At 39.9% G+C, this 10,425-nt stretch overlaps 1 long non-coding RNA gene across 1 annotated transcript; it reads right to left on the bottom strand.

Moving 5' to 3' along the window:
- Positions 1 to 4,933: 4,933 nt before the first annotated feature.
- Positions 4,934 to 5,898, bottom strand: LOC130716220 (uncharacterized). Its single transcript, XR_009011894.1, has 2 exons — positions 5,425 to 5,898; positions 4,934 to 5,322 (listed from the first exon to the last, which is right to left on the bottom strand). It is a non-coding gene; the product is annotated as an uncharacterized LOC130716220 (long non-coding RNA).
- Positions 5,899 to 10,425: the final 4,527 nt, after the last annotated feature.

Here is a 10,425-nt window from a genome sequence, read left to right as displayed (position 1 = left end):
CAACAAATGTCTGATTCTGAAAGCTCAGAAGACACATGGGAAGACTTCTCAAGTGAGGAAACTGAAGATGAAGACAGGCCTCTGGCTAAGAGACGCAAAATCATTCTTGAGGAAGAGGAAGATGAGCAGGATGACCATGAGATCATCCAGAATGTGATTCAGGAAATAAGAGACTCTTCAGATGCTGAAGAATCCACAGATTCTGATGAGGTCCACTTGGTAAGAAGAAGAAAGCTACCTCTGAAAGGTCCCCTTCAGCAGAAAGAGACAGTTGCAGAACAAGCTTCTGAATCTGCTTCAGAAGTACAACGTGAAAGAAGATCTAAAAGAACTTCTGATCCAGCAAGGGCTGTCCAACTCACCAGAACCTCACCTATCAGAAGCCCTGCTAAGGTAATTACTGAAAGCATTAATTCTGATTCTGCTTTAGTAGTTGTACCTGAACAACCCCTGCCTATATCTACTTCCATGCCCACCTTAACCCAAACAGCACCCACTCAACCTGAAACACAAACTCACACACAAGCTGAACCTCAAGCTCCTATTTCAACCATCCAAACAGCTACCACAGCCATTCCTTCCATTCCAATTTACACCTCTTCCACATCCATCCCAACTGAACCAGTACCTCCCTTAAATTCCTTCATTCAAGACATTATTCAAAGTGAGGCAACTCTAAAGACCTTAGTTCAGCAATTCACTTCCAAGCCAGCATCTACTCCACACACCTTTCTCATAACCCAGACTGGTGAGATCCCTGCTGAGAAAGAGAAGGAAGATGATGATGTCCAAATCCTTGAGCCGCCTTTCAATGTGAAGCCTCTTCAACAAATTGCTTCCAATTTTGAAGATCGGATTCCAGACGCTGCTGAGACCTCCTATGTATCCTTGTCCAATTACTCAGCAGTCAACTCACAGGATCTGAGTTTCACTTCACCTGAGAAGACTGTCACCTCAAGGCAAAGGCCAGATACTATCTCTGAAGCTGAGCATATGGATGAATCAGATCACTCAGGCGTCGAGAAGGATCATGAGATTGATTCCATTCCTTCTGAACACATGGAAGAATCAAATGCTTCGAGCTCCAATGCTGCCAGAACTCCTCAGCCTGTTCTGACCCTGGCCACCTCTTTCCTCCCTCAGAGTCTTCCTCAACTCATTCAGGAGTTTTCTGCAGAAGCAATCAGAAGGGTGAACTGGCTGTATCAGGTAACTGATAATCAGTTTGATGCTTCTCTTGTTGATAGTCTATGGTCTGCATTTGAGAGTTGGTCAGAAGGCAAAGGTTATGAACTTCAGAAGCAGCTTAGCAGGGAGAAAAGACTCGGAGTTCATGATGCATCTGAGAGGGCCTATGAGCAGAGGCAGAGAGTGCTGCACAAGGTGTGTGAGCCTCTGAGACGAGCTATGGCTGAAAGACCATGTGTTGTCTCTGAATGTACCTCAGAGGATGTTGAGATGGTTTCAGTAGAGGAAGAAGAAGAAAGCACAGATGGTATAGTTATTCTGGAAGATGCAGATGCTGATGAGGTTCAGAAACAAGGGCCGATTCACGTTGATACTGTTATGACTTCAGAAGCTGAAGCTGCCACTCATCCACAAGCATCAGAAGTTCCTCCCTCTGCTCCAGCTCCAGAAGTTGCCGTTTTAGCTGCCCGGATCGACAGGATTCAAGATGATCAGCAGCGATTGTTTCAGATGGTTGAGCAACAAGGACAAGTTCAGACAGAGCAAAGCAAGCAGATTGCAGAATCATCAAGCAAAATGGAGGCCATCATGAAGTATCTAATGGAAAACCTTCCCTCCTCTTCCAAGCCATGATTCCTCATCTCTATCATGCATACATTTAATTGTTATGACCGCATTTATTTTATGCTGACTATGTTTAATGATTTCTTATCTGATTCAATGCACCGTCCATTTAGTAACTTACATGCCTTTATGATTTGATAAGTTTTCTGCATGTTTTTCTGTTACCTTTTCTCCTTATAATCTTCGCCATCCTTCTTCTTCATCAAAAAGCTATTCACTCCCTCATCATTCTGTTTCATTACTCCTTGTTCAAGAATGACTTCTGTCGATTTGATTTCTGAACTCAAGACTTTGGTATTTGACCAAGTCTTTCCATGGAGTGTTAATCTTTCCTCTTCTGAGATCTCTCAAGCTATTGAGAAGATTGAGCATCTTCTGACCTGTTGGCTCACCTCTCATCAGACTCTCTGTCTTCAGAACCTTCAAGAAGTTCTGACTGACCTCCTCCGTCTGACCAATCGTCGGAAGGACGTTGAAGATCAATTCCAGGGCATTTGCATGCTTCTGGAATATGAAGCAGATAACGATATAGCGGATCCAGAGGCGGTCCAGGAGAATGTGGCGTTGAAGGAGGAGCTAGCTACTCAGTTAGCCTCAATTGATCAGGACATTCGTCCCCTCCACCTTCACCTTCTATCCATGAAGAATTCTCGAGCGTTCCTATTTATCTAGGATTAGTCTTCTTCATTCCTCTCTCTCCCTTGTACTTCTTCTTCGTTCAGTAATAATAACATATTTAGTTGCATCATTTCCTGTTATTGTTATTGTTGTTTGTGTTTTTCACTCTTTTTGATTATGACAAAAAGGGGGAGTACATAAATTGGTTTTGATAAATTTTTATATTACATAAAACCAGTAGAGGAGAACAAGTATCAATACTTATAGCACATAGATATTGTCAAGCGTCTCAGATAAGGAATACATTTTGAACTAATCTTGCTTCTAACGCTTTATTTCAATTATATCTGAACAAGACTCTATGTCATTATGTGAGATACGCTAAGTTCTGAAACCATCACTTCTGATGAGTATACATCTCTTCAAGCGTAAATTCTGATCACATAACCAGACTCCGAATCTAGTTTCTTCACAAATTCATCAAGTCATAGATTCAGGGGGAGTCAAGGGGAGACCCTTGCTCAGAATCAGGTTTTAACCCAGATTCAGAAAGAGCATTGCAAACCGTTACACAAGGATAAGTTTAATCTCTGATCCTTTCTCTCTTGTGTATTCAGTTTATTGTGTAAAAATTGTTCATCAAAATACTTGTTTTGTCATCATCAAAAAGGGGGAGATTGTAAGATCAAGGTTTGATCAGTGGTTGCATCTCTATATTTTGATGATTACAATTAAGGTTTGTGATGATGAACAATTGTGGTACCCTAACGTTTGTCTTTTTAAGTTGTGACAAACAGGTTCTGAATCTGACCCAAGCCTATTCGTTCAGAAGAAGAAGAACCAAGGGTTACTAAAAAGAGAGCTCTTCATCCTACCATGTTCGTTCTGAACAGTGGCAAAAGCTTCAGAAGCTCTAAAGATGGAAGCTCTCAAGAAGATCTGAAGAACTCAAGTCAGAAGTTCTGAAGGCCAGATGTTCCAGTGGAACGGACCAGATGCAGAAGACTCAAGTTCTGAAGACTTACAAGAAGTTGGTTCTGAAGACCCAAGCTATTCTAGCTCTGACGATCAGAAGTTCTGAGGAACTTGTTCAGAAGCAGAAGTTGCACGGTCAGAGGAATCCAAGCTCCAATCTGACGATGATCAGAAGCTTCATCAACGTTCATCTGAAGCTCCTTCATCTCAAGTCAACTGGTAAAAAGACAGGTCACTATCACAGTACAACGTCGTACAAATCTCAGTCTGTCCGCCACCTACCTTGTACAGCCTAGCAGTCTGATATTACAGAATTGCCACTCCAACGGATAAAACCCTAGCAACGGCTACATCACAAGTCTTGGAGTATATAAAGGCTGAAGAAAGAAGAAAGAGGCTAAGAAACTTTGCTGAAAATATTCAACACATACGAACCATTCACTTAGCATTATTTCTTCACTGTTCTTAAACATCTGAGTTTACTATTCGCTTGTTAGAAGCACTCTTTGTAAACCCGAAACCTTTTACATCATATTGTAAAGTTCATCAAGAGACCAAGGTTGGTCGGATCTTGAGAGGACTGAATCAAGGCTGATTCAGTATTTAGCTAGTCTTAAGAGGTTCGATAGATCAGCTTCTTAAGAGGATACTAGTGAGAAAATCAGTGTATTGTTAGTCACTTAGCAGGTTGCAAAGTGCAGTTGTAACACTCATTGATTTTAGTGGATTGCCTTCATCAGAAGAAGGAAGAAATCACCTTCACACGTGGACTGGATTAGCTTGAGCTTTTATCTCAAGTGAACCAGGATAAAATATTCGTGTGCTTTACTTCCTATCATTCAGCACTTAGTTTTTATCTTTGAGTTTTGAAAAAGCAGAAAAAGTATATCCAAGATTCAAAAACTCTATTCAAACCCCCCCTTTCTAGTGTTTTTCGCACCTTCAGTTTCAAAAGCTTTTGACTTAGAAAATCAACTTAAGAAGATAATAACAAAACTCTTATTCCATAACATTCCAAAAACTTGTTCGACTTTCAAAACCTTTCGCATTCGGTTTTTAACGAATACCCGTGCGTAAAACTCAAATGTTCTCTATTTGCATAAACGAATAAACAACGTACTTAAGTAAAGTCCAAAAGAGATTTTCCTACTCTAAAGCATTGTAATATAATTTTAAAATAAAAGATTTTCTCATCTATTTTCCAAAGCAACTCTTTGCACTTGAAATAACTAATTTTGTCAAACGATTATAAACAGTACAGCGACTTTGGCTAATTTTTAAATACGTCAAATGCACTCCGAAAAATCTAATATTTTTATCATAGTTTCGTCTACAGGTTTTGTAAATCCCTATAAATTTTCAAGTCTAAATTCGAATTACAAAATTCAGGAAAAATAAAATACTAACAGCAGTTCGTGAGAAACGGGACAGCTTAACCCGTGCTCACTAAAATGCGCATAACTTTAGCTACACGAGTCGGAACGACATGAAACCAGCGGAAAAAGTTTTCTAATGAAAAGATATACAATTCTTATGAAGACAACTTCTTCAAATTCATTTGTTAACACAGCTTAAGAACGAGTTCAAGAGTTCGAAATCTGCCAAGTTTTCCATTCTAACAACCTAGCTATTGTACTGTAGTTTCATTTATCACAAGAAGGCTAAAGGACAGAATTAATAACAGTTACAGCAGCACTTGATACATTTTCTAAAATTGGATTCTAATTTTTATTTCCCAAAACAGAAAACATTTTGACCCCAGACCAACAATTGACAAAAACCATGTAGCTAATGACATAAACAAGTCCCCAAACAATAATCCTTTCTTTTCTACCTTAAGCCTCATGGCTAAGGTTCTGAACTTCATCCTCCTACTGCTCTGGTAACAACCTTCCTATCCTTCAGTGGCCTTCATAGCTGAATAACAATGGCATATCACACAGGGAATGGAACTTAGGAAATGAACAAGGGAAAGTTAGGGTTTTGAAAGGGAGATTCAAAATTGACAAGGGAAATCACCTCATAGCAGTGATTCGACTTTGGATTTGAGAAGAGGAGGTTGAAGGTGGCTGAAATTAGGGTTTGGTTTCTCCTCTATTTCTCTGTTGTTTCTCCTCATGTTGGTGATGATGGTGCTCGCGGATGGGCCAGCAGGAGGACGGTGGTGGTGCGCGTGAAGGAGAGGCCAAGGTGGTGGCGGATCGTTCATGGTGGCTCTCATGGGAAGAAGAAGAAGAAAACGCGGTGATGGTGGCGTGACCGGCGGCGGTTCGCGTGAGCACAGGGGGCTCTCGTGGTGGTGGCATAGCCTTGGGTGGCGGTTGCCATGGGAGAAGAAGAAGGTGATGTTGAGTTGTTTTGGGTTGCAGAGGAAAAATGGATTTGGAGAGGAAGAGAGAAAGAGAGATGTCGAGCGTGAGGGGAGAGCGTGAATGAGGGGAGAGTGAATGGGGAAGAGAGTAAAGGCAAAGTTGATTGGGTGGGGTGGGACCCACGTGGAGAGAGAAAGTAATCAGAAAATTTGAATGTGTGGTGAGGATGAGAGCAAGTGATGTGGAAGATAAGAATGAAAGAATAAGTGGTTGAGGGAAAAGAATAAAGAATATTCTTTGGTGATAAGCTATCAAAGGTAATTATAAACAGGTGACTTGTTAGAGCAGATCATCTCTTCATAAAAGAAAGAGATAACTTAAGAATAGAAATTCCTACAGTTAAAATAGAATAATACACACAAAAAAATAATTAATACATTAAAAATAAATCAATAATCTATTTATTTAATTTAGGGTCTTACAATGGCCCACCAGCTTCCGCTTGATTCGTCTCCGAACCACACCGTACTGGGAGAGGTTGGCTTTGATACCATTTGTAACATCCTGACTTGACGACTGACCTCACGGTAACAACACGAGTCTTTTCAGCGCGCTTTATCCTCACTCGCGCGCTTCCTGGGAAAACTTCCCAGGAGGTCACCCATCATAATATTGCTCCAAGGCTAGCACACTTAACCATGGAGTTCTTATGAGTTGGGCTCCCGAAAAGAAGTTGCAACTTGTTGTCATGAGTAGTACCAATCAAATCTTTTATGCCCTCCTCAATTGTATAGTCCATCCCTATACAGTCTCGGAATACCTCTTGTTCGGGTGTGAGATCGGTTCATTCATGTGCCCCTCCGCCTAGAAGTTTGCCAGGAGCCGCTCCTTGTCCGTGCCTCACTGCACCGGCGATCACTCTCCGCCCTCGTCGGCCCCGGGCGTCACATATAGACTCAGTTTTCACCGGTCCAAATAGGTCAATATGCAGAGTTCCAACAGCCTTGAGGTGGAAACAACATTCTTTGCCTCGAAAGGGACTTTTGTAAATTTGCCTTTCTGACATGCTTCACAAAGAGCATCTGAAGAATACTTCAGAATGGGTAAGCCCCTGACAAGGTCAAGCTTACTTAGCTGAGAGATCTTTCTCATGCTAGCATGCCCTAACCGTCTATGTCATACCCATTGCTCCTCGTTAACAGAAAGAAGATACTTTACTTTCTGAGTTTACAACTCAGATAATCTGATCTTATAGATGTTGTTCCGTCTCTTGCTGCTAAACAGAACAGAGCTATCAATCTGACTTACAGCCCTGCAAGACTTTTGATTGAAAATAATGCCATAACCATTGTCAGCTAATTGACTTATTGACAATAAATTATGCATTAAATCGTCAACTAATAAAACATTATCAATGCATGGACCATTACCGACACCGATGGTTCCAGAACCAACAATCTTACCTTTCTCGTTGCCTCCAAAACAAACTTCACCTCCAGATCTAAGTTTTAGGTCTTGGAACATACGTTTTTCTCCCGTCATGTGACGCGAGCATCCACTGACTTGATACCATGATTGGAGTCTCAGTGGAGCTATCAAGGATATCTGCAACATATACAATTTTTTCCTTAGGTACCCACTTTCTGGGTCATTTCTTGTTAGTTACCCCAGAAGTTCTGACAACTTTGGGTCTTTCAACAAGATAATGCAAAGGAATTTGAGCATCATATCTTGACATAGAAAATGTTCCTTTCTTAATAGGTAAAGAAACTTTAGAAATGGTGCCAGAAGGAACAAAATGTTCATAAAGAGATTTAGGTTTAGGCATAGGAGGCTCATTTCTACTGGTTCTAGAATAGCCAATACCATTCATTCCATTTCTGCTAACGTCATAGATCATTGAAGCCATTAAACTTCTATCTACGCTTTTAGCTAGGAACCTCTGAAAATATTTTTCATATTTGGTTTCATTCTTATCATCAGAAGTACTGGATGCAATAACTTCTTCTAACTTGGAAATTTGATTTTTAAGAACTTAGTTAGAATTAACCAGAGAGAAGTTTTTTTCATTTAATTCTGAAATGGTTTTCTCATATTTAGCAGAGACTTCAGAAGCAGCAAGAAAATCATTTTTCAACTTTTTATGCTTAGTCAGAAGAGAATCATGTTTACTCATAATTTCAGCTAAAGTAGAGAAAGATGTGAATACCTCATTTTCATCTTCAGAGTCTGACTCAGCTTCTGATGTTGGATCAACATCTGATTCATCTTTTGACTCTGCTTCCTTGTCTTTGACAATGGCCATGAGTCCTTCAACAACTTCACCATCATAGTCCACTTCTTCTTCTGAGTCTGAATCATCAATAGTTACCATGAGACCTTTCCTAGCCTTGAAGTGCTTCTTAGGCTTCTTGTCTTTCTTCAGCTTAGGACAATCACTCTTGTAATGTCCGGATGACTTGCGTTGACCAGATGAAGACTCTTGTTTCCCTTTGGCTTTTGATGATCCTTTGTATTTGCTTTGCATGTGCTTCCAAAGGTGATTGATTCTTTTTTAGATCAATGAGAGCTCATCTTCATCAGAATCTTCAGAAGATTCTTCCGAAACTTGTTCAGCTTGAAGCGCCTTGGCCTTCTCAGATTTTGACTTCAGAGCTATGGATTTCTGCTTCTTCTAAGCTACATGAACAGCACGATCCATCTCATGACTCTTTAGAATACTGATAAGTTCTTCCAAACTCATCTTGTTGATGTCTGTAGACAACTTCAAGGAAGTCATCAAGGGCATCCACTTCTCAGGAAGACCTCTAAGGATCCTGTTTACATGGTAAGCAGTGGTGTAGCCTTTGTCAAGTATTCTAATTCCAGAGATGATCATCTGAAATCTGGAAAACATAGAACTTACTGATTCCTCAGGTTCCATCATGAAGGCTTCATACTTCTTGATCAAAGACAACGCATTTGTCTCCTTGACATCCTCATTTCCTTCATGAGACATCTTCAAAGAATCAAAGATGACCTTGGCAAAATCACGGTCACTGATCTTCTCATATTCTTCATATGAGATAGCATTCAGCAAAATGGTTCTTGCTCTATGATGATCTTTGTACATCTTCCTTTGAAGATCATTCATCTTATCTCTTGGGATCTTTACTCCAGCTTCATCAACTGGACGTGTATATCCATCAACAACATGATCCCAGAGATCAGCATCAAAGCCAAGAAAGAAACTTTCGATTCTATCTTTCCAGTAATCAAACTTTTCTCCATCGAAGATAGGTGGTTTAGCACTGTAGTGATCTTTTTTAGCATCGTTGGTGGTGGTCGCCATTTGAGTTTTTCACACCGGTCCGGATCTCTGAACACTATTAAGTGTGGTAATCAAAACTTACACTCTGATACCAATTGAAGGTATGAAAAACACTAGAAAGGGGGGGTTTGAATAGGGTTTTGAACTTTTAAAACTTTCCCTCTAAAATTTTAGAAAATCTTTTCGGTCTAAAGAACACAAGATGAAAGAGTTAAGGGATAGAGAAAAGCACACAAGAATACACATTGTTCAAAGCCTTACAACCTAAACACTACCCAGTGTATTTCTACTTAGAACTCCCCCTAAGTATGAAAGCCCCTCTCACCTTCTCTCAATACTCACCATAGTTATTGATTCACAAAAATATAAAGATGCAGAGATTGAAACTCAACTAAACACAACAACTCAGTGCCTTAGTTAGTAATGGCAGCACTAGAGTTGATTACAACACTCACACGATAGACTCACAAAGTAAACCCTAACAACATAAGCAACACAATTGACAATCCACACAATAGCCAGGGTTTCTTGATCACCTTAAGTAAACGTTCTTCTGCAAGTCTTGTCTCCAATGGGTTGAACGTTACCGATTCCATGCAATAAACATGGAAATAATCTTGAAAATATTTTTTCCAGCTAATACAAAACAGAACCAAATCTTCATGCTTTAATTGGTTCACATGGAATTAATCTTAATACACTGATTAGATTAATTCTAACAAATACTCAGAAGATCTTCACAACTTGGAACGCGTATCATCATACCAATCTTCTGAACAATTAACACTTCAACACACAAGAACCAATAGCATAATGTTCCGCCATATGCTAGTACAACTGGTTGCACATCAGACATAACATGTTGTTTAACACATCACAGAGCATATTGTTTAAGCAAAATGCAGCCAATCTCCAACCAAAATACTCAACAGACTCTTTGGTAAGGTTATCTCCTTGTTGAAACAGACGATGTCAAAAGATTTGATTCTTTAACTTGTGTTGATTTCTTGCTTCTTTGACTTTGATCGTTAGAATAAGTTCAATGGAGATTGGGTCGTAAGCTTGCAGAAATATTTCAGTCTTGCTTTTATACTTCATGATCTCCTGTGAGAGAGATTATAGTCGTTGGAGCTTGTACTTCACAGAGATTCTAGCCATTGGATCCAACGGTGCTTTTGTGTACTTGTGACTGATGCATTAAATGCAAGGCACTGTTTGATGAAGACCTTTTGCCGAAAAGATGTAGTCTGTTAGCGGGTAGGTAGAATTGGTCTTTGCTTCTATCCGTTGATGAGAAAATATGGCAACTTGATGGTGACAACGTTGTACTTCAGCTTTGGTCATTCTGCTTTGTCAGATCACGTGATCTCTATCAAGACTTTTTTCCAAGTTTGTCTG

This window comes from Lotus japonicus, chromosome 4 (assembly GCF_012489685.1).
Source record: "Lotus japonicus ecotype B-129 chromosome 4, LjGifu_v1.2".
Lineage (NCBI taxonomy): Eukaryota > Viridiplantae > Streptophyta > Magnoliopsida > Fabales > Fabaceae > Lotus > Lotus japonicus.
The sequence above is the reverse complement of the archived record's forward strand: the minus strand, read 5'-3'. Positions and strand labels throughout refer to the sequence as shown.